The sequence below is a fragment of the Rhipicephalus microplus genome, chromosome X (genome assembly GCF_043290135.1).
Source record: "Rhipicephalus microplus isolate Deutch F79 chromosome X, USDA_Rmic, whole genome shotgun sequence".
Lineage (NCBI taxonomy): Eukaryota > Metazoa > Arthropoda > Arachnida > Ixodida > Ixodidae > Rhipicephalus > Rhipicephalus microplus.
In genome coordinates, this window is record NC_134710.1 from 362,679,198 (window position 1) to 362,700,813 (window position 21,616).

At 47.0% G+C, this 21,616-nt stretch overlaps 1 pseudogene; it reads right to left on the reverse strand.

The window, feature by feature from the left end:
- Positions 1-12,105: 12,105 nt before the first annotated feature.
- LOC142775362 (uncharacterized) lies at positions 12,106-14,898 on the reverse strand (annotated as a pseudogene).
- Between the last annotated feature and the right edge of the window lie 6,718 nt (positions 14,899-21,616).

The window sequence follows — 21,616 nt, forward strand, 5'->3', positions numbered from 1 at the left end:
ATAATACATATGAAATTTTTGTGGCAGGATATCGCATGGAGGAAGGAAAAACTAAGGAGAGGTCATGACGTCAAATCGTCACGTTTTTCACGACAAACTTCATATAATGGGCTCGTTGAGTTGACTAGCCAAGCAGCAGCATAGATAGATCGTCTTTGTCCTTTTTCACTCATGGATTTCACCCAAGCAGACCATGTGGCAATAGTCCCCTCCTTTGAAAGCATCGACTCGATGTTTGTAAAGGAAAAAAAAATGAAGGCATACACACGCAGATATAGAGTACCAAAGAAGAAGAATGCTAGTACTCGCAGCGCAAATAAGGAAGTTTCTCCAACACTTGAGCCAAGCGCTAAAGGAAAATTCATAAAAACGCAGAAGAACACAAACAGCAGCAGCAACGCAATGTGGCGATGAGGGTGGCGATTTGGGCTTGTTGGTATGGTTGCATGATGATGGATGGTAGCGCAGACAACGAACACGGACAAGAGAAGGCACATAGACACAACACAGCGCTAACTTTCAACAACAGTTTATTACACGCAGATCTCCGTGGTGTATGCGATCCACCACGCCAACGTCGCACGTGCGTAGCTCTAAAAACCATCAAATATAACCAACGCGCGTGTTCCAATACTTGGAATTGCAGAGCTAGGTGACACGTGTGTGAGCAGCCCATCAGTGGTGTTGACAGATAAGGAACTTGATTACATGTATTCGCGATAGGGTTTGTGGTAACATGGGATAAAAGGAAGAAAGAAAAAGTAAAAAAAGATTGAAAAATATAAAATTGTAAAGTATTGGAACACGCGCGTTGGTTATATTTGATGGTTTTTAGAGCTACGCACGTGCGACGTTGGCGTGGTGGATCGCATACACCACGGAGATCTGCGTGTAATAAACTGTTGTTGAAAGTTAGCGCTGTGTTGTGTCTATGTGCCTTCTCTTGTCCGTGTTCGTTGTCTGCGCTACCATCCATCATCATGCAATGTGGCGGCCTGTCTTAACACGTAAAACCACAAGGGTTACTGTGTGAAGTAGCGCTTCAGCCGAACGACATGCACGATTTTGAGCTGAAGCCGACTACCAGAAGACAATTATCTCATAGGTATGATCTGTGACATGTCCAAGAGCCTTGTACGGTCCGAAATAACAGCTTAGGAGTTTTTTTGATAAGCCTGGTCACCGGGCAAGGATACACACCCACACTCGGTCCCCAGGGTGGTAGGTGACGTTTCGATGGGGGAGGTTGTGATGCCATGCGTCTGCATCTTGTTGGTGACCGGTGTTTATGCGAGCTAGCTGAGGAGCTTCTTCGGCGTATTGAGTGTGTTGCTCAGCGTCTCGGGCAAGGTCATTGCATTTGTCGCACGGAAGCATAGCATCGAGCATGGTTCACACGTTGCGTTCGTAAACAAGTCGGAAAGGCGGAAATCACGTTGTTTCTTGCGTTGCCGTATTGTATGCAAACGTGATGTATGCAGGAATCTCCTCCCAGGTTTTGTGTTGTACGTCCACGTACATGAGCAGCATGTCTTCTATGGTCTTGTTATGCCTCACTGTCAGTCCATCGGATTGCGGATCATAAGCCGTTATTTTTTGATGACTTGTGCAGCTGAATATAAAAATGTGATCCATAATTCGTGCTGTAAACGAACGACGTAACTCTGTCCGTAATCACGCACGACGGGGCACCATGCCGTAGGATGATTTGGTGCACGAAGAACTGCGCGAATTCACAGGCCGTGCCACGCGGTAACGTTTTTGTTTCAGCAACACGAGTAAGATTATCTGTCGCAACTATAATTCATTTTGTTCCCAGAGGACGACAAGCGCAAGGGTCTGAGAGGGTCCATTTGCACGAGATCAAACGGTGGCCGTGGTGGTGGTTCGATAAGGCTGCTGCCGGATGGGGCAGACGTCGTCGTCGGTAAGAATTCGATGCTTCGTGAGGTAAGTTTTACAGACTTTGGAAGAACAGGCGAGGCAAGATTATAGTTTCCTTGACAGGTCATGAAGCGCAACCTTTCTCTCGTCTGACAGCGTCGAATTACTGTTGATGTGGTCCAGAAATTTCTCATCTTCATCCGTTTCCTCGGACGCGAACCACACCGTGATGTCGGCAACAGGGTCTTCATAGGCTACGGTGGTTCCGCGGAAAAGATGCCGGTGCTCGTAGTTGAAGTTTGTAACTAGTATCTGCGACTGTTAATCACGAACACGCACAACACTTTGGGCGGCACATACACCTTGGAGCAGCAGAAGTAATAGGTTGCGTTCAGTCACCACGTCACCGTCTCGAAGATCTTCACAAGTGACTTTGATGGGAACAGTCGCTCGAGGTGGCAGTGTCACACCGTCATCAGCAACACGCAGCGCCGGTCTACGGCAGTTATCAGCGTCTCGATCTCTTGCGCCTTGAGTCTAGAAGGTCACGAGGCCCTCAAGGAGATTTATCATGGCACCGTATTCTCGAAGAAAGTCTATGCTGATAATCAGCTGACGTGAACAGTCGCGAAGAACGAGGGAGCTGAGTACAAACGACGCATGAATTTTCACTCTTGGTGTACAGCGTCCCAGCGGTGTTTCAACGTGTCCTCCAGCTGTTCGAATTCGCGTTCCATTTCATGGCGTGATCACTTTTCTGAGATCTTTTGCTAGCCTCCCGCTGATATCCGAATAGTCTGCACCAGTGTCTACCAAAGCATTGACCTGAAAACCGTCATTCAGCTCAAGTGTGTCGAGTGACACGCGGTCACTGTGTTCGGATGTCGATATCGGCGTTTCTTCGGTACTGCGATCAATCTCTGACGAAATGCCTTCGGCGTTGCGTGCAAGCGTCGATGGGAGGTCTCCCGCAATCTGAGTCCCAGTGACCTTGCGCCCACAGGCCGCTGCCTTCAGTTTTCCAGACGAGGGCTCGGGGAGCGTTCCCGTGCCGTCACCTCGAAACGTGGCCCAGTGGCTGCGGGTCTCCTTGGAGATGGTGACCGTCGTGATCGCCGTCGTGTAAAGGGTGCGCGTTGTTGCGCGAGATACTTTTCGCTATCCCTTGGCCTTTGATCAATTTGGGGACGAGGGGAATTGACGGAAAATCCACGCAGTCTAAGTCACTGGTATGGGCTTTCTCGGTAAATGTGACCAGCCTCGCCGCGATGATAGTAGAGGGGTCGTATGTCCGGCGTACGCGAGATATCAGACTTGCGCGTCGGTGCACGGTGATCATTGATGTCCAAACCAGCGCGCACTGACTGAATCGCGACTGACCGCATCATTGTCTGTATCGGGACGTGCGGCACTGGCTGGATCGGGACGTAGGGCATTGTCTGGGTCGGGACTCCTTGACCAGAAAGAGGCGTGGCAGATCGCAAGGCTTTCGAGTACGTAAGACGGCGACTGTCAGTAGACACAGAAGCTATTTCCGGATCAACCGACATCGGCGGAAAACCATGGGCGTGCAGCACCTGCTGGACCTCGTCACGGATGACATTAGTGATAGAACCGACATTGATGTGCCTTGTCCCGTACATCTTTCCCATTTCTTCGCGGACGGCAAAGTGGATGACCTCGCGAATCCATTCGGGGCTCTTGCAACGAGGTGTGGCGAAAATTTTGGGAGTGGAGGCAGCATTCACTTGACGGTCAAACAGGGCAGACCGTTGGTGCAGTACTTGCTTTATTGTTGCCTCTTCAATAAGGAGCTCAGCAACACTTTTGGGAGGACTACGCACCAAACCAGCAAAAAGTTGTTCCTTCACACCACTCATGAGGTGGCGCAACTTTTTTTCTTCTGCCATAGCTGAATTCACTCGCTTCAAAAGCTATGTCATGTCCTCGACGTACATCAAGACAGTCTCTTTGGGCATCTGGATGCGTGATTGTAGTGCACACTCTACCCGTTCGCGGTGGTCGAGACTCCTGTAGGTTTCCAGAAGGCGACGCTGGAACTCACGCCAAGATGTCAGAACAACATCCTTTTTTCAAAAACCACGTATTGGCACCGTTCCTTAGGCAAGTCTACACGTTCCGGAGGTTCGTGGCATCATTCCAGTAATTGATTGCTGCGACACGTCGAAACTCACTCAGCCAGTCGTCAACATCTTCAAGCTGCTCTTCCTGAAAGGGGCTAAACATCAGTGGGTTCTGGACGGTGCACCAGATTGGCATGGAAGGTGTCGGGGCTTGCAGGAGATCTTGTGTTGAAGTCACAGTCGCCGCGTCAGTAGGTGGTGTGTCAGGCGGTAGGCCTCGTTGGCGGCGGCTTACTCTGTGAACAGTAGTGTCCACGGTTGCAGGGCTTGTGTTCCGGCTGCTGAGCGGGGTTTTGGGCATCGGGTGAATCGTGAGACGTTGTACCAGCACCTCTACTAGTCTTGTCACGTTTCTCACGACAAACTTGTTATAATGGGCACGTTGAGTCCACTAGCCTAGCCAAGTAGCAGCTTAGAGAGATCGTCGTTGTCCTCTTTCACTCATGGATCTCACCCAAGCAGACCATGTGGCAATATTCGCGGAGCCGCCGCATCGTAAACGCCCGCACTACCTCTTAGCGGAGAAGCATATAAACACTTCGCGATATCCGGCGAGCAGCCGCCGAAGCGGCCTTGGAAGCGGCGCCGGTGGAGTGGTACGTGTTCTTAGCCGGCAGCGATTCAATTCACGAGTGCTGCATCTTTGGATATTTTCACAAAGCTGTAGTATATACTCAGTGCGAATCGTGTGCACCACCGGATGTACCTGGTGGCACTTTTCACGTATGTTTGCTTCACTGTTGTTCAATATTGCATGGTATCTGCATGCGGAACTCTCATTTGCACGCTCCGTTGATTCGTACTGGTTGTGTCTACTGAGAACGCACGCGAACTTTCGTTTTTAGTGTTGCAGGCATCGTGTTGAGTTTTTATAAGTTATGTCTTTCTTACGGAAGGACACTAAACTTTTTTATTATTGAACGTATCGTGCATGTATTGTACGGTGTGCACTCGCTGCGTGTTAGTTGTGTGCTCACTGGAATTACACACTTTACGTGCATGATCGCTCATCGATACATTACAGTGGTGCCTTTTTCCGACGTGAAGTACGTCAACTACTAGGCTGGCATTGCACAGAAAAGTTCCGAAGCAATCTCTTAAAATCGTGCACTGTCACCCTCACACTATATACCAGCAAAGAACTGCTATTGGGCCCGTAGATTGGGAAATCTGGCTACGAGCAAAAGGAAAAATGGCCTTGAGGTGAGCAGAACACGTAAGTCACTACCGGGTGAGCTTGAATACGTTGATGCAGGGGCTGAAGGATTTTGATAACGACACGTACAGGTGCTTTCTGTGATGTTGCACAAAAACACTTCATGAAGTATTTTAGCACGCCACGTTGGGGCCTGCCACGCACGAACAGTCTTGGAAAGTTGCGCTCGCAGTGTTTTTATGAATAAAAACCATAAAATACGCGTTAAGTTTACGCCGGGACTGTTAGTCTGCGCAGAAGCAAACCAGCGCTGAGAGCACGTCGCGTAGCGTATGCTGTTTTGTTTGCCCCTTAAGATTGACGTCATTTCCGCTACACGTCTCACAATGCATTGGGATACGATAGGGCCTCTCCTCAGTTTTTCCTTACTCCATGGGATATCGCGTGCAATCTTGGCAGTGCAACAATCATGAGACCCGGCCACTACCACTCGCGATAACACATCCACTACGCTACGGGTGACTTGTGAATGGCAAGAACTCCTTCACAATTTCATTCGAGCTCTTCCGCTCATACTCATCGAAGTTGTTGTACTGTGTCCTGGCTTGCATCGATTCTCTTTTTTGAGTTTACACTTGAAGCTGAGAGCTATCGCCCAGATCAATTTCTCGGAGATCATTCGTCGCTTCTGAAAAGGTATGTAGGCTTTCATAACGGCTCCACCGTTGAGGTATCCCATATATTTCATCGCATTCTTGCAGCGATACCAATAACAATATTGATGGTACTGAACGCCAACTGAGTAGGTGTAGGTATCGCACTGTTCACAAGCTTGCGATTTTGATATTCCCCTGCCGTATTCGCATGGGCGGGGGTCCAAAACAATGCACGGGCATACGTACATTTATGAGTACCCCCAACCTCCCCCCCCTCTCTCTGAACATAATAAAAATGAATCTGGAAACTCCCTCGTAGCCTTTGCTTTTTTGTAGCATCCTACTTATTATGAAGCGGAACCAATCGCTCAATTTAAACTTTGTCGTACGAAAGCCTAGCAGCCCCACTGAGAATACCCGTGCGCTTCTCTAACCTGAATAACCTATCTGCTTCCACTTAGGCACTTGATCAAAGTGTGAGTTACAGTGTCAAGCATTATTAAAAACGCATCGAAAGGCACTGATTAGACATCATTGTTCTTCCTAAATTTTTCGTGGCTTCGGAGAAAAAGGCAACGTTGTGAGCTCGTAGAGAACTAATATTTTACCTGTGGATAGGTTTATGACTCCGGAATACGAGCTGTTGGTACTCGGCTGCTTATCCGAAGTTCACCCGTTCGATCCCGGTCATGGAAGTTGCGGGGGCGACATGATCTGTGCCAACGTATAGTGCGCGATGTGAGCGCACGTAAAAGCAGGTGGTTTAACTACCGCAGCCCTCCTTGACGGCTGTCCTGGAAATATTGTGGCCCGGGCACGGGAAAACAAGTTAATTGGGAATTTTATTCTCATGAGGTTTTTATCAGTTCAAGATTTTTTGTTGCGTTTTCTCCGCTTAGGGTGCAAGCGTTGATTTCACCCAATGAAAAAGAAACAGGCTAGGACCATCGGCGGCTATTCAGAAATTTAGAAACATTCGCATATGCTCAGCATTCAGCAACGCGCGCTTTTGGTTGACTGGGAAGAAGTGCGTATGGGGTCTTCGTCGTTCTCGAAGACAGCAGACGTCACAGAAAAGAGCGATAGTTTACCACAGGCGCCAGACCTCGCATGCTGCGGAGACAATGCTCACGCTAGATGGGCGAACGTAGGAGAGTCACTACCTTCGTCGTCTTATTCCCCTGGCCAGACCATGCAACCGAGTGTCTTACGCAGGGCGCTATAGCAAAGTGATCTAAACGTAGCACAAGTTCCGATTTCGTGATCTCCTTCATCTGTGTCTGAACCTATTGTGCGTACTGTTTGTGAAGGAACTCGCACACTCCATGGCTGCAAGATCGGGGCCTACAACCAACCAGTCATTGAACGCTGTGCTGGTGTCGAACACGGACAAACACATGAACCATGTCGCGAAGTGAGTCGTGAGTTTCAAGAGTTGACCATTGAAAGGCAATGATTCCGCCTGCACACCAGAACGCATGTGAGAGGTCGGATTTTAACATGTTCTCAACTAGGAGGAGCGGGACCTCCCGCGATGCTAAGTCTGCTTCAAGTAGATGAGCAGCTGGGTGCCTGACGATGACCCGTTAGAGACACTCATGCTCAGCGAACAGCGCCTTCGTTCACATTTGCAAAATGAGCGATGGTCTGAAAGTGCAGGACTTCCTAGAGATGAAAAAGACCCGGGCTAACAACAGAACGAGCGGATTGGTTGAGCCACACTTAGCCGAACGGTACGATGCCATGCGCGAAGTCCACCGCGACATAGACTAGTTGCGAAACAACAAGCGATGAGTGGGTGCCTGGCTAGTTTATCACACGAGGGGTTTGTGACTGCAGTATAGCCAACCGTAGCATAGTGAGTGCGTGCTTTTTCCAAGATGTCTTCCTTATCTTGTTCTTCGAGTCTATTGATGATGTCATGTCTGGAGCACATTAAAGGTCCGAGCTGTCGCATGCTGTCATCGCTAGGTGTAACGCAGGCAAAATCACATAAAACAGAAAAAAGAGGAAGCAAATGTGAAAGAGAAAGACGGAGAAATAGGGAAGATACCAAAAACAATAGAAAGTGCAAGAAAGATAGAAAAACAATTCTAAATAAAAATAAAAGAAAATTACAACAAAACAAACGAAAAGTAAGAAATAGAAAAAGATGACGAGAGAAAAATAAAACGAGAGAAACAAAGAAGCCAGTCCGACTACCTTCAGGCTTGACACCTCTAGTGAAAGTCTGTCTTGACCTATGACTGCCTCTATGTAACTGATCAAATTGAGGGGGCAAGGTTAACTTTAGTTGAATTTTCAATACTAAATAACGCCCGTCTAGAAGGCAGTGATTTGTTGCTGTTCGTGTTAAATATATGTTTTGCTTCTATGGTCGTCAAGTGGGCATAGTTGTCCAGTGCTCACCCGATGATGGCGGTAAAGATTTCAGACCATGGCGCTTCATTTCAACAATGGCGAAATGGTAAACTTCTGTATTTCTACAATCAGGTGAGTGCTCAAAAACGTCGATGGGTAAAACTTTGTGGCACGCTGTACTGCGGCGTCTCCCATAATCATAGCGGATTTTTCACGTAAATACCCGAACAATAAATACCGTTTATCGCATTTACATAGACCAAGCTGCGAATGACGCCTATGTGCTTACAATTGGATAAATATGTTAGAAGTTCAAAAAGCATTATTCATCAGCAGGCTACCTCAAACACTGTTCGCTTAGCGTCTGTAATTACCTGGCGTGGTTTTCCTGGCCTGTTGGTACATAACTGCATGGCGACAAGTCTCCAAAAGGAAAGACCCTGATGTCGCTTCCTATTCTCCTCCTGTACGCGCGTCGTAAAGTGCTCAACCCTTCATCTTAAGTCATCTGGTGTGGCTATTTTGCACTGCACTTCAATATCTAGTGAACGCGATTACTTCTACCTTTTTCTTTTGGTCAACGCGAACAGACCAAAGACCAAGTGAATGCCAACTTGCACGCCTCAAGTCACGCGTCTTGTATTATATAGTCTACCTCGCACAAAATTTTTGGTGGTGCCGACTTCCCAGTCACTATGTTAGGTTTAAATGCACCATTTGTGCTCTCGTTTTGCGCTTTGTTTCATGGATACACTAAAGCTATTGAATATTTGTCTTTTCTTGAGAAGATGATGAACAAGAAGAAGCCGGCGAACAGAACGCGTGAACTCTCAAGAAAAAATAGAAAGAAAAAACATCTGTCATGGACTGTTCTTTTAAATCATTAATCCCTGCGAACATTCGTCTAGTGGGAATAATATGGGTGCCAGGCCATCGTAGTTTATTTATAAATGAGATAGCTGACACACTCGCGCGAACATCCCTTGATCTTCCGATTGTGCCAATCATGCCTCTTACAGCTTATGTAACAGCAGCGAGGATCAGAAAGCTTTCTCTTCTTGAAGACTTATAAAAAATTACGATACCGAATTCAGATTTTTTGCACCTGCACTTCGCATAGAATAATAAATGGTGTCCCACGCGTAAATTGAAAGTTTCCATAACTAAGTCAAGTTGCCGTGTATCACCTTTTAACTTCTACCTAAACAGGTCTGGTCTGGTGCCGTCCCCTCTGTGCTGAAGCTGTAACAGACCTGAACACATCGACCATTTTCTTCGCACATGTCACCGTTTCAAAAATCAAGAAAAAAATTGCTTCAAAATTTTATTCAAAAAGTAGGAATATCCCTTACTACGCCTCATATATTGTCTTTCGGGGCCACTTCATTGGGACACAGCGACAGGAACATATGCAGGGCTCTCTGTGAAATCCTATGTAACACAAGAAGATTGCCTTGCTTAGCCATTTATCAACTCTCGATGTTTACTAGCCAATCTACCATTTATTATTTAGCTGTGACACTGTAATGACTTACCTTCAGAAGAATTTCATATACCAATTACACCTCAGATAATCAACGAATTCTATTATTTTTCTCCTTCCCCTCCCCTTTTTTACATTGTGCCAAATTAATTTCACAGTCAGAACAAAGTAATCCTATTCCCCTAGTGTAGAAAACATAAAGGTATTGGCTTGCAATAACCACCAGCTTCTTGGCCAATTTTCCTTAGTTGGTGAGAGCCTCAAAAGAAAGGATCCAGCAAGCAAGCAAAACTGCTATGTGTAAATAATTTATATATAGTCTTGTTTCTTCAAATGCCGTGACCAGTTATTTCACAAAGTGGTGCAAAAACCCATCCGGAACTCTCACCAGGATAATAGATGCTACCAGTGCTCATTGGGAACTTTCCAACGGAAGACAGCGCGTCGCGAGGACCGCGGCAACCTTAGAAGAAAGCTAAAAAGGAAATCCCGAAGGGACATATGCTGCTGCTTTTCGTCGTGGCAGCAACAGTCGTTTTAGGTGAGCATGGTCACGCATTGTTGAAGCAAGATGAATCGCGTCAGAGCACTGAAAGAGAAGCAAACGGCAAGACGACAGATGAATACGCGTTTTATCAATAAAGCCGAAGCCGTGATGGAAAGTGGTGACAGTGCAAAGGTTTCATCTTTGATTAAACGGCTACAAGGCAACAACGCAGATTTAGTTAAAGTTTACGCCGACCTTGAAGAACTCATTCCGGAGGACGAGTTTGCTACAGAGTTTGAAGCTGTGTTGACATATCAAGACACTGCACTAGAAATGCTGGGACAGCTGAAGGATCGGGAGTGGCGATTGCGTCAAAGCCATTGTGCTACGACAACCCCGTCTCTAACTTCACGGCAATCCCAGCCTCCCGAGGATCACGCACAGCGGAAAGAAATCAAGCTCCCCACACTCCAGCTGCATACATTTGACGAACAACTCTACCGCTGGCCTTATTTTTGGTAACAGTTTAGGACCGCTGTTGAGGAAAACAAAAACGAAAGAAAAAAAGTTTCAATATCTAAAGACTCTTCTAAAAGGGGACGCAGCCGCCCCGATTTCTGGGCTGGAAGTGACGGCCGAGTGCTACAGCAATGCCATTGACAGTTTTAAAAATTTAGGAGATAACCAGCGTATTGTGCAGGACGATCTACGCCGACTGCGCGCTCTACTGGCAGTTGATTCTTCGGAAGACGTCTATAATCTTTTAAAGCTGTTGGATTATGGGCTGTGCCACATCAGAGGTCTGAAAGAATTAAACGTCAGTCCTCCCAGTTATGCAACAATGGATGACGGAAAATTTGTTGAAGGCATTGCCAACAGACATCGTCGTTGGTTATTACAGGAAAGAAGCCAACCTAAGGTTACCACCGTCTACAACATACAATGCAGGCTCGGGACAACAACAGCCTAACCAGTGCCTCCTCTATAACTTTAAGTGCCTGGTGGATGGGGAGGATAACAAAAGGCGCGACCGTCGGCACGAGTACAACCATTCACCCCCAGGCGCCTCAACCCAAACAGGGTTTCGCGGTCTTTCGCCGCTTTCACTCGCTGCCCACGCATCAGTTGCGCAGGTGCGACTGCTAGTTTCGTGTCGCGATTTTTTCGAATTCAGGGTTTCTTGAGATGCTCACAATGATCGGTAGAAGCAAGGCCTACTCGATCGCTAAGCTCTTGAGCTCGCTCGCAACAAACACAAGACTTGGCAAAACCCGCAGTTGCTGACTTAGCGCTCGGCCGTGGAGCAAGTTTATACAAAACCCAATTCAAAATCATTCTACGTTCCGCCATTAACCAAATCCAACTGAACCAGTTTGCTGTCCCAATTCAAAATATCTCGTGAAATATTAACCCAACATTAAGAAAAAGGCGTGCTGTTTCTCTGTCCAGGGTCCAACCTGCTGCCTAGGAATAAATCACCAAGTGACAAGGAAAAAAAAATTATTGGAAGAAAGCAACCTTTCTCGCAGCCGTACATATGCTGCCCCACTATAAAAAGTTTGCGCACAAAGAAATAAATATAAAATTACACACACAATGATTTTCACACCCTTACATCCATCGGCCTAATAGGGAAACATTTGGTGGCAATTAAAGAAACATTAACTGCACAAGAAAACAATATTTCACAACCAAACATACATTGGCCTAAGAGTGAGACATTTGCTGACAAGAAAAAAAATCACAAATTGCAAAAAACTATTTTTCAGAGCCATGCATACAATAGCATAAGGTTAAAACATTCGCTGACAAGAAACAAAATATCATAAAGTGCAAAAGAGAATATTTATCACAGCGCTGCCTAAAATGGCTTGCAATGAAAATATTTGTTGATAAAATAAAATATCACATAATACACAAGGACACAACCTTTCTCAAATCCTTACATACTTCCTTGAAAATGGCTTCCTCGCGAGATATTTGCAAGCATCCTGCTGGTCAGTCACATTAAACGCATAGTTCGAGAGGAGTGGCCTGAGGAAGTAAATACATATGATGTTCATGAGTCGCATCCTGTGGTCATAGCTGCCATCACTGTGGCATTTAAGGAGCCTTGATGCAAAGAGGGCTGGAATTGTGTACTTTGTCAAGGTACTGAGTGGCACTGCCAAAGTCGGGTTGTCTTTGAGCGCACAGTCTGCAAAATCTCGCAAAGTATCAAGGACAAAAAGGAGCTGGTCAGATGGATAGAGCAAACCACCTCGGTCTTGGTGGCGTGTCAGCTGCAGGAGTGGCTGGTTGCTGGCTGGCTTCGAACACACAGAGACACAGTTTTCACAGTTCACTTTTTCACTCACCACATGGGCAATGTAGCCCCCACATATGCTGTGGCCGATATTTGAAGAGATGGCAGGTACTGAGGCAACACAGAAGCGGTTAGCCTTTGCAACACCACAACTGCCTTTTTCATAGAAGGTGGTGTTTGCACATCTGTGTTTGCAGTAGAAGGAAGCGGCACGGACAAAGTACACGATGGTTGCGAACTTGAAGCACAAGCAGGTAGGGGTACTGATGTTGAACTCTCAGCATGAGCAACATTTGATGCTGCACTAGCCGCAGCGATTCCGGTCTTCAGGATTTTTTCTAGACCCGAAAGTGCAGCACGAACATCCAGCGTGTCATTTGTGCCTGATGACATCCTCAATGTTCAAAACAATGACTCTATTGGGTCATTGTTGAACCGGCAAGTAAGAACAAAGAAGAAGCTCTCATATGTGAGCAGGTGTCTTATACGTGCCACTGTAGAGTGAGTGGTTACGAGAACAGCCTCGTACGTCTCCTTCGTAAGAAATTCTCGCGGATGGTTGCACCTCTTCTTCAGCCCATCCAAATACAATGGAAAGGTGACTTCAAGCCATTCGAGCCTAGGATCTTCAACGTCCTTGTAGTGTCGAGCATCAGCGAAATTCTGATATATGTGCTGCACAGTATTGTTTGTGTCGTGCAGTACAAACCAACGGTAAAAATTCTTCATGAAGGTAATGGTTGGGCCTGCATGAGAAAATGATTTGGAGCATGTATGTTCAGCTTGACTTTTCAAGTACTCTAAAGCAGCCGTCACGTTTGGGGAGAGGAGCTGAACAGCTCTTCCAACGTTCATTTTTTCTATATTATTAGGGAAAACGTGCTTCCGGCTCAAATATCAGACAGGTTTTACAGTTAAACCTTTGTGCATCTCGTACAGGTCCTCGATGAAGGAAGCAGAAATTTCACATTTTGGCCCAATATCATGCGACAACAGTTGTGACCGGACGTTCTTTAACACATGACACGGGTCGAAACTCAAGAAAAGGAGTCTGTCTGGGTCACAGAGATGTTCCGTCTTGTAGGTTACAAATCAATTTCGGAGAAGTTTGTTGGCATTCACATTAACTTTGTGATTGTCGGTCACTAGCCGCACAATCTTAAATCCACATGCTTCCACTTTCTTCATTACAAAAACAATCAATTTATAAAGTTGGTCGCCGGTAAGTCCCTTCGTAATATGGTAAGCCACTGGTATTCGGAATGCTGTGCTTATGCCACTAATCACGAAACAAAGAAGTGAATTGGCTAAAACAGGGCTGCTGCTGTTTTGTTCTAGATCAACATCTACGTGCCCAACAAAGTAATCCCTTTGCTTGTGGTACTGTAACTTTTCTTTTATCCTCATTTCGTCAACGATGAGAGAGCATACCCTTGACTGAGGCTTGTCCAATTTTTTAGCTTCTGTAGCTAACCTGGTTTCAACCAATTTGCTGAAGCCTGTCTCACCGCTGGTAATGCCAATGTTATTCGTCAGGGTTGTTGGATTTAGAAGTTTTAGAAGCGTTTCACGTCGCATGTGCTCGTACGCTTTTATTGACAAATGTCGAAGGACCACGCACCGACGAGTTGTCTCTTCACACCAGGTTGGCCTTTTTTTCTTAAAGTTTGTGATTTTGTCTAGCAAAAACGATGCTGCAGGCTGTTGCTCTGCGCCCTTTGTCTGATATACGAAATATCTGACGCCAAAAAATCTTCTTGCAGCTTTTTTAGCTCCACTTTGTACTTTTCCACAGTCCTTTGCAACTTAAGTGCCCAGTTTCTCAGGTCCTTTTCTTTTCTTTTCTATTTGGCTTTTTCTGTGGACAGCAAACTTGATACTTGCCTACTGTCGACCTGAATACCTCGGTAACATGCACGAGGCTTGAGTGCACCTTTCTTATCATGCGTAACAACATTGCGCTGATCGGTTTGGCTGACACAAACGGCGGTGTCCATGGGCTCTGGTTCCTCCCATTCAGGTTCTGGTGGTGTGGGTGCTGCAGGTGGCAACAGCCCAGTAGCACCGCTTGTCGCATGACCGCTCCCCACTCTGAACAGAGCGCAAGCTCGCTTTTCAACGCTTGCTGTGCTACGTTCAGCGCTTCCTTTTGGCTGCAAGTATTTGGGGTAATCTTCAAAAACTGAAGGCACTGCACCTTTCGTCAACCATCGTCTCTTTCCTTCAAGAAGTCTTCGAAGCGAAAGTGTCGGCTACATACCTTCGTGTAACAGGACGTTGCATTTGGCGACCAGCCGTCCCGCCGAATAGTGGCCAACCACTTCTCTCGTACGTCGGCGGCAGCAGGAACTTCATGGAAAGATAGTCCAGGTACTTTCTTGTTCTCGTCCGACTTGCACAGCAGCACGCAGCAGTATGACATCGCAAGTCATGCAAGGTACGTGGTCACGACAAAGGAAAAAAAAACTTCCATCGCATTCAACTCGCCAAACCCAACCGCACGTGTCAAGGCACAACAAAGCAAACAAGCGCTCTAGGTCGCGCCTGCAACAGCACTACCGGCAGAGCACCCGACCCTGTTTGCACAGCGCCACCACGCAGTGGCGGCGAGCGGGAGAAACGAAAGCGCCGACGCCCGCGAGAGGGTGTTCTACCAGGCACTGAAAGTTGATAGAGGAGGCACTGGCATGACTCATCATCGACAGCCACAGCCGAGAAGGAGTTACAAGAACTCCCGACGTATCTTCGAGTGGAAATTGAAGGCCACGAAAAAAGTGAAGCACATGAATTTAAAGGAAAGAAAGGCGCTCGTCCACCTGAAGAGAAAAGAAACTTGAATGCCACTCTACCAACAGCAGCAATCTTGCAGCGTTCGTCGAAAGCTCAGGATAAAGTCTCTCTGTTTTGTGGGTCTACAAAGCACGCTACTCCAGTTTGTGACAGCAGTATTACCCATGAAGAAAAGTTGAACAAATTGGCTACTGAGAAGTGATGTTATCGATGTGCCATAAGAGGGCATCTAGCCAAGGATTGCTACAAAAAAGTCAAGTGTGGAACATGCGGAGGTAGACACGTTCTTCAGTGTGTGATCCCAAATAGAAACCGAAGAAGAAAGAACATGAAGGCTCGGTAACTGTAAACAGTTTGCATACTATCTCTCATTCGTACATTGGTTCTGATGTCTTATTGCAAACAATTAGGGCATGGGTCATGGAGAAAACGCAAAAAGCCTATATTCGTGGCAATATGGAGAGCGGAAACCAGCGTACATTTATTCGGGAAAATGTATCCAAGACGCTTGGATTGAAAAAACTTGTATCGGTTAATCTAGAGATAAATATATTTGCAAAAGCCAATTCTCTTCCGAGACAACATTGTGTCGTTGAACAGAAACTTAGAAGTCAGTATAACACCCAGGAGTACCTGTTAATCGCCATTGAAGTACCATTCGTCTGCAAGGATGTTGTGTAAGTACCAGTTGATCATGAATTTGTCAGAGACATCGAAATCGGTTGTGATCTCCTTGCTGATAATTTCATGATATTGGGCATGAATGCAATTCTAGAAATCAGCCTTTTAATCGGTGCTGATCAGCTTGGGCAATTCATGTCGGGAGAGACGAAGCGGTACCATGTACAGAAAAGCTTGGTGGCTATGGGTTCTGCTTTTGGATGGTTGTTGCAAGGACTACTTTCTTTTGACACCCCTTTGAAATCAGCTCTCAATGTATGCGTCTTTTGACTAAGTATGACTGCCTATACCGACGAGATTGTATAGAGGTTCAGGGACTTGGAGAGTATCGGGATTATTCCAGCCAACAACACTCCAACCAAGGAAAAGAATACGGTAAAAAAAAGATTTGAACAAGACGTTACCTTCTTCGATGGTCGCTAACAAGTCGCGCTTCCTTGCAAAAAAGGTTTGGGAGAATTAGATGGTAACCGAATGCAAGCAATGAAACAACTGAAGTTTTCGGGAAAGAAGATTAAGAAGAATCCAGAGTCTGCTGCGGAATACGAAGCTCTGACGACCTATCCAGCTTCTGTACCTGATATAACTGTCTTAGATCTATTGAACTCAAAATACGCGACTTTGTGGTGGGCGGAGAATATTGAATATTGGTCTTTCCTTGAGAATTTGATATAAAAGAAGAAACCGTCGAAAAGAATTAATGAACCCCCAAGAAAGGAGAGAAAAAAGAAAGCGTCCATCATGAACTGTTCAAACTGCTATGTGTAAATAATGTAAATATAGTCTTCTTTCTTCAAATGCCATGACCAGTTATTCCACAAGGGCAAAAGTTGCTAATGTCTGGCAGGAGTTTCTGAAAGGTTGAGTCAGATTCAGGTTTCGATATCAACTTTGACAAATCTCTTCATTCATAGTAAAATTTTCAGATTCATCGCTTCACGTTCATTTTAGTTCATTGTTCAATTCAGAATTGCCTTTTCTGTTTCGCATTCAATTCTTGCATCTTAAGTAAAAAAAGTATACGCCTTCATAATTGTCTTTGAAAACGATCTGGTTTGTTGGAAATCCGTCAGCCTGGGTTTAGGTCTCATTTTCGAGGGTCAACTCTATTCATCTCTACCACGCTTGAAACGCTACCAGATATTTCTCTTTTACTTTGGCTTACCATTTGTTCACAAGTTTGCTCTCAATGGCGCTGCATGATGGCGTACCTAACTTCTTCACCATAAAACGTTCAATTTGAACTAGCAAGGCTAAGAAGAGGAGCATGGCCTTCGTTTTCGAGCAGTGTAAGTTTCACACGTACCGCAGTGACTGACAATTTAGTTCTGTTGTTCACTGTAACAGTCTGTGTATACAACCAGTATATAGAAATTCTCTAGAGTAAGTCATTAGGCTACTCAATATGGCGTATTGGTTTATGAAAGTTTTATTTCGGCGCAGAAAGCACGCACTTATCTTATTTGTTCTCCTTCTGGCAGCGAAGCTACCGTAGCCCGCCCGTCATTTCTGCGATTAGGATAGATTTACCAGCGAAAAAAAGAAAAAAACCTGAAAAGAACACACACACACCCAGCGCTGGGTCTGTATGTCCTTCGTAGATATTCTGTCTTTTTTGTTGGTAAATCTATCTTAATCATGAACCAACTTGTCCAAGCAGCAGTATTGGCGAAGTTTATCTCTGTGGTGTCTCTAGAAAAGCATCATCATAAAACAGAGGTGGCGATGATGACTGCTCTCTCGAACATGGCTCATACTCACTTAGGGGGATGAGCCAAGCCAAGAATTGATTATATGAGTTAGGGATACATATTCAGTATTGAATATTGAAAACCCTGAGAAAAAAAAGTGCGTAGACCCGCTACTTCCTCCTCCTCTTCATTGACGTCGTATTCTGCTTCGCTTCAAAAACCGAAGCGCTGATTTCATGTGTATGGGAAGCACTTACTCTGATACGGAAAGAGAGGAATAAAGAGAGTACGGAAAGAGAGGAATAAATTGATAGAAAAAGAGAAGAAGACAAAAATTCTAGGAGAAAAAATACTTTGGGACTCAATATTCGAGCCCGCTTGCAGACGATCAGAAGTGGAGTGGTAAGTAGCAGCTAGCCCTATATTTCAAATAGAAACGCCCGTTGAGTGCATTGCCGGCCAGACCCTAGTTCTGACCACAAGGCCAACGATCATCCTTACTAAGCTCGCGTGGCTTGATCTCGCGTGCCATCGTGAAGGCGCGATACGCGGAGTTGGCGTTTGGGGCTACGCGCCATCATCCCATTTGATTCCTCGAAAATCAGTCACTTCTTCAGAAGAGGTGAGTATAAAGTCCTTAATAGCAGGTTGGTGCGTTCAGTTATCAGATATATTGCGTCGCATTCAAGCCACGACGAAGGCTGAGCCGTAGCCGTGCTAATAGTAGTAATATTGGTACTAGGGCCCTCAGTGTCCGATCAGTAGTCTTGTGCTGTTCACAAATTAGCGTTTTGAGATTTGCCTGTCATAATTCCAATTCAAGGTGATGCCCCCGTGTACCTACATTAATAGAGACAAACCCGCCACCCTATCTATGGCAAAAATAAACCAGGGAGCTTCCCCGCAGGGGTGTTTTATAGCATGAGTGCTTAGTTTCTGGATGTAGCTGTTAGCTGATAAATATGTTGGCACAACAACGCTTCTAATGACAATACGGGCATGGTTAGCTAGCGAAAATAAGGTATCCACTTGCCTTTCAATGCTTTTGCGAAATGGCGGTTGCTTGGTCAAAAAATGAATCGAAGCAATGCATAGACATCAGTAAACTCTACATCAATTATTTCTAAATTGCCTATGTGGTATATATATATATATATATATATATATATATATATATATATATATATATATATATATATATATATATATATATATTGTACAGAAGCCGCCGAACACTGAAGTGGGTCGAACTCTTATGTGCTTTCTAGTGGGTCTGCCCAAAGAGAACGCCGCTCGCGCGGAGACCCCGTGTTTTGGCCGTTACTGTCGCCATTGTGTAGACTCGCTGTGTGCCGGCTAATAAACGCCATAACAAATTGGTGGAGAGTGCTACGATCCCCTTCGATGCCCTTGGAACTACGCTCACGTACGCTGCAATCTACCATGTCCCACGACGCCTCTCAGCAAACGCCTCCTCCCATGCCACCCCCATGTCCCGGTGTCCCCAGGATCCGCGATCCACCCATCTTCACGGGCGCCGATGGCACTGACGTGGAGGACTGGCTCGCCATTTACGAGCGCGTGAGCGTCCCCAACAAATGGGACGAGGACGGCAAGTTGACAAACTTGTTGTTCTACCTTGCGGGCGTTGCAAGTTTGTGGTACACCAACCACGCGTCCGAGTTTGCAACCTGGTCCGGTTTCAAGACTGCTATCACCAACGTTTTTGGCCGCCCTGACGTTCGCAAGCTGCAAGCCGAGCAGCGCTTACGTGAACGCGCTCAGCAGGCCGGTGAGTCATTCACCAGTTACATTGAAGATGTCCTGGACTTGTGCAAGAAGTCGAACGACAGCATGTCCGAATCAGACAAGATCCGGAACGTCATGAAGGGCATTGACGATGATGCCTTCACGATGCTGCTTGCCAAAAACCCAGGCACAGTAGCTGAGGTCATCACGCTGTGCCAGAGCTACGAGGAGCTCCGCCGGCAGCGTTCGATGACCCGTCGCTCCACACCACGAGATGCAGGGCTTGCAGGCTTGGAAGCGAGCTGTGATCAGGTGGCACTGCTGGCAGATCTCAAGTCCTTCATACGTGAGGAAATCGCGCGGCAGTTCTCTCTCCTGCCCTTTGCCCACCCACCGGCTGCTCAACAATCGGCCACTACCATTCTTCCACCCATCCGCCGAGCGATTGAGCAGGAAATAGCGGAGGTCATGCCTGCGTACCACCCACAACAACTTCCGGCCCCTGCACCCCCAAGTTACGCCCAAGTGGTCGCAAGGCCGCCTCCAGTCGTTCAAGCGCCTGCACCAGTGACTTACGCCGAAGCTGCCGCACGACCTCCGTCCTTTGCAGCGGGTATGCCGGCTGCATATGTTGGCGCAACCCCTCAGCCTCATTTTCAGCTCACCATGCAGCCTTTCCAGACACCGTTCCGGGCGAGACCCACCCCGGCAAACCGATGGCGCACACCCGACAACCGGCCCATCTGCTTTGCTTGTGGTTACGCCGGTCACGTAGCCCGTTATTGCTCTCGACTACAGCCGGCTCCCACTTCTCCTGTTGCTGGCCACCTTAGCCGTTCGTATAACGAGGAACTGCCGTCTGTGCCACTGTCGTCTCGCCCAGGTCCGCCTGCTCGAAGGTCGCCGTCTCCACCACGTCGGTCTCTGTCCCCCATGCGGCCAAGTTCTTCTGCTCATGAGCGGGAAAACTAGTCGTCGCAGTCCCAGAGGCAAGGAGTGCGACGCTATCGCATTGTGAAAGCCCTCAGAGCCGCCCATCTAATGTCATTGACGTCCTTGTGGACGGTGTTCATGCATCTGCTCTTATTGACACTGGAGCTGCGGTATCAGTTATGAGCGAAAACCTTTGCCGCTTGCTTCGAAAAGTGACGACGCCGATTTCTGGACTGTCCCTTCGTACCGCTAACTCACATCGTATTAATCCTACAGCAGGCTGCACAGCTCGCGTTGTCGTTCAGGACGTTCTGTATGTCGCCCAATTCATCATCATTCCTGCATGCTCTAATGACGTCATCTTGGGATGGGATTTTCTCTCCCGCAACGACGCCGTCATTCATTGTGCCACCGCCGAAATTTAACTCTCGCCCTTCTCGCATTTGACGCCAGAAGACGGTCCCTCGACACTGAACAAGATTCTTGTGAAAGACGATACTATAGTGCCTCCAAGCTCGACGATGGGCGTATCGGTCTACTGCACCGGTCTCTCCGACACAATTGCACTTGTTTCGCCATCCTACCGTGCTTCCAGGAGGAAAGGGTTGCTAGTACCTTTCGCGACCGTGCAAATCACCCAAGGCAACGCCGCTATTTTTGTGACCAACCCATCCCCGTACACTGTTACCTTGGTTCAAGGGGAATGTCTCGGCAGAGTGGAAGCAGTCGACGACGCACAAGTCCTGGACGTACCCGAAGACTCGCGTTGTCCCGATTCACGTACCATCAGTGCTGTTTCTACTTCTGACCCATCATCTCCTGATGTATTTGGCCCATTCATTGATGACAACCTTACGTCAGTGCAGCGTTCCCAGCTTCTAGACCTGTTGCAAGAATACCGTTCTTCTTTCGATGTCGGGCGAAGTTCTCTCGGTCGCGCGTCCACTGTTACGCATCGTATTGACACTGGTGCCCATCCACCATTACGGCAACGTCCATACCGCGTGTCGCCTGCTGAACGCCGGAAAATTAACGAGCAGGTTGACGATATGCTCCGACGCGACGTCATTCGGCCCTCGGACAGTCCATGGGCGTCTCCTGTTGTTCTTGTTGCGAAGAAAGATGGTTCTGTGCGGTTCTGTGTGGACTACAGACGGCTCAATAAGATCACTCGCAAGGATGTCTACCCACTGCCGCGCATCGACGACGCAATTGACAGCCTTCACGGAGCCCAATTTTTTTCTTCTCTCGATCTGCGCTCGGGGTACTGGCAAGTACCCCTGGCTGATGACGCTC